The sequence below is a fragment of the Pseudophryne corroboree genome, chromosome 8, assembly GCF_028390025.1.
Source record: "Pseudophryne corroboree isolate aPseCor3 chromosome 8, aPseCor3.hap2, whole genome shotgun sequence".
Lineage (NCBI taxonomy): Eukaryota > Metazoa > Chordata > Amphibia > Anura > Myobatrachidae > Pseudophryne > Pseudophryne corroboree.
The window spans coordinates 451,945,646-451,959,552 of NC_086451.1; the positions used below are offsets into that span (position 1 = coordinate 451,945,646).

General features: G+C 45.9%; 1 protein-coding gene across 7 annotated transcripts in view; it reads left to right on the forward strand.

The window, feature by feature from the left end:
• SYNGAP1 (synaptic Ras GTPase activating protein 1) overlaps positions 1-13,907 on the forward strand; it is a 496,744-nt gene that overhangs the window by 66,663 nt on the left and 416,174 nt on the right. The window contains exon 1 of one of the 7 annotated variants that reach the window (XM_063938280.1): positions 6,045-6,086. The exons of the other annotated variants lie outside the window; for them this stretch is intronic. The gene's annotated coding sequence lies outside the window, so the exon portion shown is untranslated. Of the gene's footprint in view, positions 1-6,044; positions 6,087-13,907 lie in introns of those variants that run through there. 7 annotated transcript variants of the gene reach the window in all.

The following is a 13,907-nucleotide window of genomic DNA, read 5'->3' on the forward strand; positions in this document are numbered from 1 at the left end:
ATCAGTGTCTTTATGCTAGTGCCTCTACAACTTTCTTCCCTGGTGTAGATCCACACAGAACAAAGGGAAAATGCAGGTGCACACTCTAGCACTAATAGGCCCTACACACTTGAAGATATAACTGAGTGATAGAAACGTTCTCGTTCATTAATGAACGAGAACTCATTCATATCGTTCAGTGTGTAGGCACCAACGATAAATAATGCGCGGCCCTGCGCTCGTTCATCGTTGGTGCCGGCTCGTTCATTACTTCTGGCCAATATGGACAATCTCGTCCATATTAGAATGCAGGACTATGGGGTCGGGTGACGGGGGGAGTGAAGAAACTTCACTTCCCCCGTAACCCCCCCACCGCCGGGTCGTCCGGCGGCCGTATCAGCCGTCGGGCAACTCGGCGGCCAGTTGCCGAGTGTGTAGGGCCTATAAGACCTTTAGTAAACAGAACAATTATAATAAACTGCAATTTAATATGGAGTAAAATTTAGGTTCTTTGCATAATTTTCGGCCAAAAATATGGGTCGCACCATTTTTGACTGCACTACTAGCCACCGCCCATCACTTTTATGCCACATTTCTGATACCGCCTGACCCAATCGTTTCACAATCTGAGCGTGGCCTCCTAAGTGAGTGGTTCAGTGTCTTTGAACACAACCACTCTCAGTGGCATGCCTGCTACACACCCATAACACGCAACACCCCCCCCCCCCCCCCCCCCCCACTCCCGTTACCTCCCAGTCACTGTCCAGGAACGCCCATTACATTTCTGCTACTGTGCGTCTACATTTTATAAGCACGGTTTGCAATTGGGTGTTACAATTAATGGATGACTAAACCCCAAAATGACCAATTCCAGTTTTAAACCATGAAGGTAGCACACATTGGGCCTAGCACACACCCTCTGTAATACAGCACACACCCTCTGTTATACAGCACACACCCTCTGTAATATAGCACACTCCCTCTGTTATACAGCACACTCCCTCTGTAATACAGCACATACACACTCTCTGTAATACAGCACACACCCTCTGTTATACAGCACACACCCTCTGTAATACAGCACACTCCCTCTGTTATACAGCACAAACCCTCTGTAATACAGCACACACCCTCTGTTATACAGCACACACCCTCTGTAATACAGCACACCCCCTCTGTTATACAGCACACACCCTCTGTAATACAGCACACTCCCTCTGTTATACAGCACACACCCTCTGTAAATACAGCACACTCCCTCTGTTATACAGCACACTCCCTCTGTTATACAGCACACACCCTCTGTTATACAGCACACACCCTCTGTAATACAGCACACTTCCTCTGTAATACAGCACACACCCTCTAATCCAGCACACACCCTCTCTAATACAGCACACACCCTCTGTTATACAGCACACACCCTCTGTTATACAGCACACACTCTCTGTTATACAGCACACACCCTCTGTAATACAGCACACACCCTCTGTAATACAGCACACACTCTGTTATACAGCACACACCCCCTGTAATAGAGCACACACCCTCTGTAATACAGCACACACTCTCTGCTATACAGCACACACCCTCTGCTATACAGCACACACTCTCTGTAATACAGCACACACCCTCTGTAATACAGCACACACTCTCTGTTATACAGCACACACCCCCTGTAATACAGCACACACCCCCTGTAATACAGCACACACCCTCCCTTATACAGCACACACCCTCTGTAATACAGCACACACCCTCTGTAATACAGCACACATTCTCTGTAATACAGCACACATCCTCTGTAATACAGCACACACCCTCTGTAATACAGCACACACCCTCTCTAATACAGCACACACCCTCTGTAATACAGCACACACCCTCTCTAATACAGCACACATCCTCTGTTATACAGCACACACCCTCTGTAATACAGCACACTCCCTCTGTAATACAACATACACCCTCTGTAATATAGCACACACCCTCTGTAATACAGCACACACCCTCTGTTATACAGCACACACCCTCTGTAATACAGCACACTCCCTCTGTAATACAACACACACCCTCTGTAATATAGCACACACCCTCTGTAATACAGCACACACCCTCTGTAATACAGCACACACCCTCGGTAATACAGCACACACCCTCTGTTATACAGCACACACCCTCTGTAATACAGCACACTCCCTCTGTAAAACAGCACACACCCTCTGTTATACAGCACACACCCTCTGAGCACACACCCTCTGTAATACAGCACACTCCCTCTGTAATACAGCACACACCCTCTGTTATACAGCACACACCCTCTGTTATACAGCACACACCCTCTGTAACACAACACACACCCTCTGTAATACAGCACACATCCTCTGTTATACAGCACACACCCTCTGTAATACAGCACACTCCCTCTGTAATACAGCACACACCCTCTGTAATACAGCACACACCCTCTGTAATACAGCACACACCCTCTGTTATACAGCACACACCCTCTGTAATACAGCACACTCCCTCTGTAATACAGCACACTCCCTCTGTAATACAGCACACACCCTCTGTTATACAGCACACACCCTCTGTTATACAGCACACACCCTCTGTAATACAGCACACTCCCTCTGTAATACAGCACACACCCTCTGTTATACAGCACACACCCTCAGTAATACAGCACACACCCTCTGTAATACAGCACACACCCTCTGTTATACAGCACACACCCTCTGTAATGCAGCACACACCCTGTTATACAGCACACACCCTCTGTAATACAGCACACGCCCTCTGTAATACAGCCCACACCCTCTGTAATACAGCACACACCCTCTGTAATGCAGCACACACCCCCTGTAATACAGCACACACCCTCTGCATACCTCCCAACTGTCCCGATTTTGGCGAGACAGTCCCGTTTTTCACGGTCTGTCCCGCTGTCCCACCCGCGGGTCGCAGTATCCCGCGGGTGGGGGGGCAGTTGGGAGATCCCCCCCTGTCACTCGCTGAGGAGAGCAGCGGTGAATAGTTGCTGTGTGCATGCGCACAGCATCTATTCATGGCAGAGAGGGACAGGGGGCATGACCAGCAGCTCTCACAGCGCTGTTCATGCCCCCAATAATGACGAAAACGGGGCGTGGCTTGCGATCGTGGCACTTGCCGCGAGGCCACACCCCCTTTCCGTTAGACCACGCCCCCTAAAATCGGGTGCGCGCCTTAGGCGCGCGGTGGTGTCCCTCCTCTGCTGATGCCAAAGTTGGGAGGTATGCTCTCTGTAATACAGCACACACCCTCTGTAATACAGCGCACACCCTCTGTAATGCAGCACCCCCCCCCCTGTAATACAGCACACACCCTCTGTAATACAGCACACACCCTCTGTAATGCAGCACACACCCCCTGTAATACAGCACACACCCTCTGTAATACAACGCACACCCTCTGTAATGCAGCACACACCCCCTGTAATACAGCACACACCCTCTGTAATACAGCACACACCCTCTGTTATACAGCACACACCCTCTGCTATACAGCACACACCCTCTGCTATACAGCACACACCCGCTGTAATACAGCACACACCCTCTGTAATACAGCACACACTCTCTGTTATACAGCACACACCCCCTGTAATACAGCACACACCCTCCCTTATACAGCACACACCCTCTGTAATACAACGCACACCCTCTGTAATGCAGCACACACCCCCTGTAATACAGCACACACCCTCTGTAATACAGCACACACCCTCTGTTATACAGCACACACCCTCTGCTATACAGCACACACCCGCTGTAATACAGCACACACCCTCTGTAATACAGCACACACTCTCTGTTATACAGCACACACCCCCTGTAATACAGCACACACCCTCCCTTATACAGCACACACCCTCTGTAATGCATCACACACCCTCTGTTATACAGCACACACCCTCTGTTATACAGCACACACCCTCTGTAATACAGCACACACCCTCTGTAATGCAGCACACACCCTCTGTTATACAGCACACACCCTCTGTAATGCAGCACACACCCTCTGTAATACAGCACACACCCTCTGTCATGCAGCACACACCCTCTGTTATACAGCACACACCCTCTGTAATACAGTACACACCCTCTAATGCAGCACACACCCTCTGTAGTGCAGCACACACCCTCTGTAATACAGCGCACACCCTCTGTAGTGCAGCGCACACCCTCTGTAGTGCAGCGCACACCCTCTGCAATACAGCACACACCCTCTGTAATACAGCACACACCCTCTGTAATACAGCACACACCCTCTGTAATGCAGCACACACCCTCTGTAGTGCAGCACACACCCTCTGTAATACAGCGCACACCCTCTGTAATGCAGCGCACACCCTCTGCAATACAGCACACACCCTCTGGCCTTTTTCCATGTCGACCTTGTTCATGTTGACCTTTTGACCACGTCGACCTATTTCAGGTGTCGCCCTAAGGTGTGTTGACCTAAGTGGTGTCGGCCTGGAGTCCGGATACCATCCCTGTGTTAATTGTTTTTATACTGTTATATTTTGTTGGTTGTGGATAATGTGATGTCATTGGGTGATTATCAGGAGCGCCTGTTTGCATCATGAGGTGTTACAGTATGTGATGGAAATAACAGAAATGTTTGGAGATTAGGGACTAAGGGGGAAATTTACTAAGCAGTGATAAGAGCGGAGAAGTGAGCCAGTGGAGAAGTGCCCATGGCAACCAATCAGCACTGAAGTAACAACTATAATTTGCATACTATGAAATTATACAGAGCTGCTGATTGGTTGATGGGGCAACTTCTAAACTGGCTCACTTCTCCGCTCTTATCACTGCTTAGTAAATATCCCTCTCAATGTAATATCCTGTGAGAAGCCAGAGGTGTGGGACTTTGTGCAAGAATGGCCGTATTGTTAAAGCTTACTACTTTTTAAAACGGCAATCACGTTTGCCTTATAAATGATTACCTCTTTGAAAATACGGGCATTCTCGCACAAAGTCCTGCACCTTCGGCTTCTCACAGGCTATTACATTTAGGGGGTTATCTGTGGTAAATTGGATCTCCCCTTGGCCCTAGATGTGTGTTAGGCTGGAACTCTCTGGGAGTAACATCACTGACATTGGTGGGAGGAGTCAGAGTTCAGACCAACAGTCATTAACTGCTAATGTGATGACATCATTTTTATCGGCAGTCGGTTTTATTAAATAGAAACAGGGAGGCTGAAGCGTGTTTTTGGGAAAGTTGGTATATCGACAGGCATTTTGTGAAAAATAGGGATAAAATGGGACATTTGGGTTGTTTATGCTGAGTAATCAATGGAATGGGACTGTGGGGCGTTTCCGGGTGTGAGTGGTATGTGGGGTCTATTATGAGAGCACGTGGAGTTTCTGATTAAATGTATTGTTTTACCTTCTTCCTGAGGTAAAGGGTATGGTGCAGATGATGAGAGCACGGCACACTGTATGCAGCACTGGAAGAGTAGCAGGCTGCTTACGCCAGGCAGTTGTATAGTTGTTATTGTATAATGATTTGGCATGTGTGTACTGTGCAGATTGTAAGGCAGTGCCAAGGCATGTGGTATGGCGTGCCATATGTTCTGTGACAAGTGTATGTTTATAGCACAGTAATCGGCAGAGCTACAATGGTACCAGGGGTGCAGCGTGTCCCGCTGTCAGGGGTGGGGGTCTCCTCTGTCAAAGCTGCATGTGTGTTTTTCACCCTTGGGTGGTATATGGGGTCCTTACAGAATATGCTATGAGGCCACGGATGTCACACCCCTGGTAATGGTCATGCACACAGTGTGTTTGTGTCACTGTGTTGTGCACTGTGCACATCTGTGTCACTACATTATACGCTCTGTATGTGTGTGCTACAGGAAGCAGGAGGCCCATACATGGCAGTGTGTGTGTGTGTGTGTCATTGTGTGTCTGTGTGTGGTTGGTTGTGTCAGTGCTGCCGGTTGCTAGGTAACTGTCGCTGCTTTAATTCCTATATTTAGGGGTTTTCAGAATAAGGTTGAAGTTTTTATCACACGACGGTCTCTTACAATGCAGAATGAGCGCTCTCTCGGGGTGACAAGGGTGAGACACCCCTGTATGTCTCCTTACATCCTGCTGTCTCTCTCACCCCTAGTATGTCTCCAGAAACCGTGCTGTCTCTCTATTAACTCCGGATTTGTTGATCTCAAGCGATGTCTTCTATTATATTTTAACCCCCTGTTCTCTTCCTCTGTCTGTACCCTCTCCTTACCCCCTACTCCTCTTCTTACACCCCCTCTCCTCCCTCACCCATCCTTCTCTTTCCCTGTCTGTCAGAATGTAGCTTCTTTTCCAGTTCTCCTCTCTCTCTTTTCCTGCTCTGTAACCCCCTCTTATCCCCCCATCTTCCCACTCTGTCTTTCCTTCTCTCCCCCTCCTTCCTCTCTGCCTTATTCCTCTCTCACCCTGTTTGCTTCTCTCTTCCTATATACACATACAGACATGTATGTATGTATATATGTACATTCACACAGAGGCGCACTTGTCTTCCCCTGTTCTTTCTGTAAGATCCGTCCCAGATGTACATTTATATACAATATATGTGTCTATGTACATTAATTACATTATAAACATTTTCTTGTATACATAAAACACATTTATACAAATTTAATGGAATAGGTACTCTATGTAGCTGTCAATTTTCTATCTATCTATCTATCTATCTATCTATCTATCTATCTATCTATCTATCTATCTATCTATCTATCTATCTATCTATGTCATATGTGCCTAAATTTTTACCTAAACATCTAGCTGTCCTATCTATCTATCTATCTATCTATCTATCTATCTATCTATCTATCTATCTATCTATCTATGTCATATCTACCTAAACATCTATCTATCTATCTATCTATCTATCTATCTATCTATCTATCTATCTATCTATCTAACATGTACCTAAATATCTACCTAAACATCTAGCTGTCCTATCTATCTATCTATCTATCTATCTATCTATCTATCTATCTATCTATCTATCTATCTATCTATCTATCTATCTATCTACAGGAGCTGTGGCTGCTACAGGGCACAGGTTGGGGGCAGGGCCCACTTTGTATATGTGAGAATGCGTGGGGCAGTTTATATGTTGTGAAGGGAGGTTTTAAGAAGAGAAGACCAGTGGCCTTAGTAGGATTGACCGGGACTGCCAGACCTTCCTCCCAGTTTTGTAATAGGGTCTATCAATGCTTTGTTAGCTGTCAATTATCTATCTATCTATCTTATCTATCTATCTATCTATCTATCTATCTATCTATCTATCTATCTATCTATCTATCTATCATATGTTTTTCTCTTGTGGATCTAAAAAAATATATATGTGTGGATGAAATCATGAAGAATAGAAAATAATATACAGACATGTGTATATAACATATATACACACACACACACACACACACACACACACACACACACACACACACACACACACACACACACACACATGCAAAGCGGACACATGTACATACTTTGTATATATATATATATATATATATATATATATGTTCCATGTTCTTATGTAATGGAGTCACTGATAATAAATGCTTTGTTGTACAATATTAATGCTGTCCTGTTTTATAATAGTGATATTAACATCAATATGCTATAGTGTAGGTGGAGTATTAGGGGAAATGTTCCGTTCTGGTCTATGGTCTGTGTCCCTCTGTTCTCCCTGCTACTCTCCTGTGTGTGTCCAGTGTCATACTGACTGTTCCACTATTGATTAACTTGTACCTATTTTCTATCAATTGTAATTGACCCTCAAGTGGCCGGGGCATTCTGTTTTTGGGCTGTTGACCTTCTTGTTCCCAGATTAACTCTGTATTCCTGGTTATTAACCAGTATGTGTGATGGTCAATCTGTATAGATAGTTATTCACCAACAAATGGCCAGGGTCATTCTGTATTTCCAAATATTCACCAACCCATCTTGTGCCCAGGGTTATTCTGTATTCCTGGATACTGACCAACATGTGCAGGGTCACTTTATATTCCTTGTTACTGACCAACATGTTACCAGGGTCAGTCTGTATTCCTGGTTATTAACCATCATGGGCCAGATCATTCTATATTCCTGGTAATTGACCATCAGGGGACCAGATCATTCTATATTCATGGTTATTGACCATCATGTGGTCAGGGTAACTATATTTCTGGCTGTTGACCAGCATGTGGCCAATTAACGCTATATTCCTGGTTATTGACCAGCATGTGGCCAAGGTAACGCTATATTCCTGTTATTGACCAGCATGTGGCCAGGGTCATTCTATATTCCTGGTTACTGACCATCATGTGGCCAGGGTCATTCTTTATTCCTGGATATTGACCATCATGTGGCCAGGGTCATTCTATATTCCTGGTTACTGACCAACATGTGTCAAGATACATTCTATATTCCTGGATATTGACCATCATGTGGCCAGTCAGAGTCATTCTGCAGTCCTAATTATTGACCAACATGTGCCAAGGGTCATTCTACTGTATATTCCTGGTTATTGACCATCATGTGGCCAGGATCATTCTATATTCCTTGTTATTGACCAACATTTGTGAAGGATTATTCTATATTCCTGGATATTGACCATCATGTTACCTGGCTCACTCTATATTCCTGATAATTGACCATCATGTTACCTGGATCACTCTATATTCCTGGTTATTGACCATCATGTCGCCAGGCTAACTCTATATACTTGATTATTGACCAGCATGTGGCTAGGGTCATTCTATATTCCTGGTTATTGACCATCAAGTCGCCAGGGTCATTCTGTATTCCTGGTTATTGAACATCATGTGCCCAGGGTCACTCTATGTTCCTGGTTATTGACCATCATATGGCCAGGATCACTCTATATTCCTTGTTATTGACCAACATTTGTGAAGGATCATTCTATATTCCTGGTTGTTGACCACCACGTGGCTAGGATCGTTCTGTATTTCTGGTTAATGACCAACATGTGGCCAGTGTCATTCTATATTCCTGGTTATTAATTAACATGTGGCCAGGGTTGATCTACTAAGAAACAACTTGTGGAAGTTGGATATTCAGTAATCTTAGTTATTTATATTATTGGTTATTTGTTGTAGAGTAATGGGCCTGATTCAGGCTTGTAAGCAAAGTAAGAAAGCACACAACTGGGCAAAACCATGTTGCACTGCAGGTGGGGCAGATGTAACATGTGCAGAGAGAGTTAGATTTGGGTGCGGTTTGTTCAAACTGAAATCTAAATTGTAGTGTAAAAATAAAACTGTCCAAACATTTGTGGGCTACATGCAAAAAAACAGTAGGTATTTACCCTACTCAGAAACAATATAACCGACCCACATCTACATTTCTGCACATGTTACATCTGCTTCACCTGCAGTGCAACATGGTTTTGCCCAGTTGTGTGCTTTTTTGTTTTGCTTACAAACCTGAATCGGGTCCAGTGTAGGTCATTCAGCTGTCCCAGTTTCTGCCCAGAATGTGACGGATCATTCTGTTTTCCCCTTAGTTACTCAGATTGTAGCTGTGATCTTTGTGTGTTACCAAGCAAAAAATAGCTGTGGCCATTTGGTATTTCTGGTTATTGAGCAAGATGTGACTATATCCATTCTGTATATAACTAGTAATTCCGAATGACCCTGTCCTTATACATCTCTATAACAAGGAATAGAGAATGACCCCGGCCCTATTTTGCTCTATATCAAGTAATACAGAATGACTTCGGCAGGGCCATCTTTTTATATGGGCTCAATGGGCACTTGCCCAAGGGCCCCAGGAGTCTAAGGGCCCATGGCTAATAGCTGAGGGTCCCCTTTTCCAGGGGTACCAGATTTTTGAAAACCGGCCCTGGGGAACTGGAGATCTAAGAAGTGGACCCCATCCGAACCTGTTTCTTGCTCTTGCCAGTCAGATATCTTGGGTTCTGGCCGACTTAGAGTTTTTCTAAGGGTATACTCCAAAAGCTGGGACTCCCCCCTTTTGGGGGACACTGGCAGCTTGTCTCTACTATGCCCAGAACCAGAGATATCAGCCTTCCAGCAGCTGGTCCCTGCTCTAGCTCCACACGCTTGGTATGGAGTTTTATATAGTCATCGGTGGATTGCTCTGGCTCCTGAACTCTGATCCCCAAGCCTCCAGTACCTCCTGAAAGGTGAGACTCTCTAGTGTTATAACTAGGGATGGCCATCGACTATCGATGATTTAAAATCATTGATGGTCTATGACCGATGTCACATACTTTTACCATCGATGTGGGAGAACCAGATGGTTTCCCTCCATCAATGGCTACGCCTAAACTAATAGTTTTTTTTTACAAAATGCCGAGACACGGAGCATAGCTCCGCCCCCGACACACGCGAAGCCCCGCCACCGGGCTGTGATTGGCCCACAGGCCTTTCACAGAAATAACAGGGATGGCCATTGATGAGAGAAACCATCGATGATCTCCTATAGCATCCTATAGCATCCATTGATGGGCACTGTCAGTTTCACCATCAATGGCAAACACACCGATGGCCATCCCTAGTTATAATCCATTGAAAACTAAGAAATCTATTTCCAGGAACTAGAGATATCTGCAGTCAAGCAACCTGCCCTCCCATTGGAAAATGATGAATATTAAGCCCACTCCACTATCCACCCCTCCCCTGTGTATTAAACCCTGCCCTACCACCCTGGAAGTCATGTTCTCCTTCCCGCCTCATCTCCCTCCATCTGTGCAGTAAAGGAGTAATTAGCAGAAATTACTGCTCCAGGTCCTACATGCTGAGTGGAATATAGAACACCCCCTACCACCCGCGGGACATCAAAGCTGCCGCTGATAGCACCTCCCACCCCTTAACTGCCCTATACAACTCTATAACTAGTAATACAGAATAACCCTGGCCCTATCCTGCTCTATAACTAGGAATTTAGAATGTCTCCAGCTCATACTTGCCTACTCTCCTGGAAGTTGCAAGATTTTTGGGGTAGCCCCCCGGAAGAGCAGGCAAATGTCCCGCATCCTGCCCGGACCCTAGTGAAGCGGGCAGGATGGAGAGTTACTCTCCAGTAATTGTGGGTCCGTGGTTTGGGGGAGAGGTTAAAAGGATGCAGATTACATAATTTTAGCCCTGACCCCTTCCCGCGGGCCCGCGAATCGCAGCATTTTCCGAGTGTGGGGGCTTAATGATGGCACACCCCCGGCACCACCCTCCGAAGTTCCCTGCTGCATCTCCTCTCCGGGCTTCTCGCAGAGTGGAGAAATTAAAAGTAGGAGAGTATGCCCCAGCTCTATACAGCTCTATAACTAGTAATACAGAATGTCCCCAACTCTATCCTGCTCTATAACTAGTAATACAGACTGTCCCCGGCCCTATCCTGCTCTATAACTAGTAATACAGAATGTCCCCGGCACTATCCTGCTCTATAACTAGTAATACAGAATGTCCACGGCCCTATCCTGCTCTATAACTAGGGATACAGAATGTCCCCAGCCCTATCCTGCTCTATAACTAGTAATACAGAATATCCCCGGCCCCATCCTGCTCTATAACTAGTAATACAGAATGTCCACGGCCCTATCCTGCTCTATAACTAGTGATACAGAATGTCCCCAGCCCTATCCTGCTCTATAACTAGTAATACAGAATGTCCCCGGCCCTATCCTGCTCTATAACTAGTAATACAGAATGTCCCCGGCCCTATACTGCTCTATAACTAGTAATACAGAATGTCCCCGGCCCCATCCTGCTCTATAACTAGTAATACAGAATGTCCCCGGCCCTATACTGCTCTATAACTAGTAATACAGAATGTCCCCGGCCCTATCCTGCTCTATAACTAGTAATACAGAATGTCCCCGGCCCTATCCTGCTCTATAACTAGTGATACAGAATGTCCCCGGCCCTTTCCTGCTCTATAACTAGTAATACAGAATGTCCCCGGCCCTATCCTGCTCTATAACTAGTGATACAGAATGTCCCCGGCCCTATCCCGCTCTATAACTAGTAATACAGAATGTCCCCGGCCCAATCCCACTCTATAACTAGTAATACAGAATGTCCCCGGCCCTATCCTGCTCTATAACTAGTAATACAGAATGTCCCCGGCCCCATCCTGCTCTATAACTAGTAATACAGAATGTCCCCGGCTCCATCCTGCTCTATAACTAGTGATACAGAATGTCCCCGGCCCTATCCTGCTCTATAACTAGTAATACAGAATGTCCCCGGCCCCATCCTGCTCTATAACTAGTAATACAGAATGTCCCCGGCCCTATCCTGCTCTATAACTAGTCATACAGAATGTCCCCGGCCCTATCCTGCTCTATAACTAGTAATACAGAATATCCCCGGCCCCATCCTGCTCTATAACTAGTAATACAGAATGTCCCCGGCCCTATGCTGCTCTATAACTAGTGATACAGAATGTCCCCGGCCCTATCCTGCTCTATAACTAGTGATACAGAATGTCCCCGGCCCTATCCCGCTCTATAACTAGTAATACAGAATGTCCCCGGCCCTATCCTGCTCTATAACTAGTGATACAGAATGTCCCCGGCCCTATCCTGATCTATAACTAGTAATACAGAATGTCCCCGGCCCTATCCTGCTCTATAACTAGTAATACAGAATGTCCCCGGCCCTATCCCGCTCTATAACTAGTAATACAGAATGTCCCCGGCCCTATCCTGCTCTATAACTAGTAATACAGAATGTCCCCGGCCCCATCCTGCTCTATAACTAGTAATACAGAATGTCCCCGGCCCTATCCTGCTCTATAGCTAGTAATACAGAATGTCCCCGGCCCTATCCTGCTCTATAACTAGTAATACAGAATGTCCCCGGCCCTATCCTGCTCTATAACTAGTAATACAGAATGTCCCCGGCCCTATCCTGCTCTATAACTAGTAATACAGAATGACCCCGGCCCCATCCTGCTCTATAACTAGTAATACAGAATGTCCACGGCCCAATCCCGCTCTATAACTAGTAATACAGAATGTCCCCGGCCCTATCCTGCTCTATAACTAGTAATACAGAATGTCCCCGGCCCCATCCTGCTCTATAACTAGTAATACAGAATGTCACCAGCCCTATCCTGCTCTATAACTAGTAATACAGAATGTCCCCGGCCCTGTGCTGCTCTATAACTAGTAATACAGAATGTCCCCGGCTCCATCCTGCTCTATAACTAGTGATACAGAATGTCCCCGGCCCTATCCTGCTCTATAACTAGTAATACAGAATGTCCCCGGCCCCATCCTGCTCTATAACTAGTAATACAGAATGTCCCCGGCCCTATCCTGCTCTATAACTAGTCATACAGAATGTCCCCGGCCCTATCCTGCTCTATAACTAGTGATACAGAATGTCCCCGGCCCTATCCTGCTCTATAACTAGTAATACAGAATATCCCCGGCCCCATCCTGCTCTATAACTAGTAATACAGAATGTCCCCGGCCCTATGCTGCTCTATAACTAGTGATACAGAATGTCCCCGGCCCTATCCTGCTCTATAACTAGTGATACAGAATGTCCCCGGCCCTATCCCGCTCTATAACTAGTAATACAGAATGTCCCCGGCCCTATCCTGCTCTATAACTAGTGATACAGAATGTCCCCGGCCCTATCCTGATCTATAACTAGTAATACAGAATGTCCCCGGCCCTATCCTGCTCTATAACTAGTAATACAGAATGTCCCCGGCCCTATCCCGCTCTATAACTAGTAATACAGAATGTCCCCGGCCCTATCCTGCTCTATAACTAGTAATACAGAATGTCCCCGGCCCCATCCTGCTCTATAACTAGTAATACAGAATATCCCCGACCCTATCCTGCTCTATAACTAGAAATACAGAATGTCCCCGGCCCTATCCCGCTCTATAACTAGT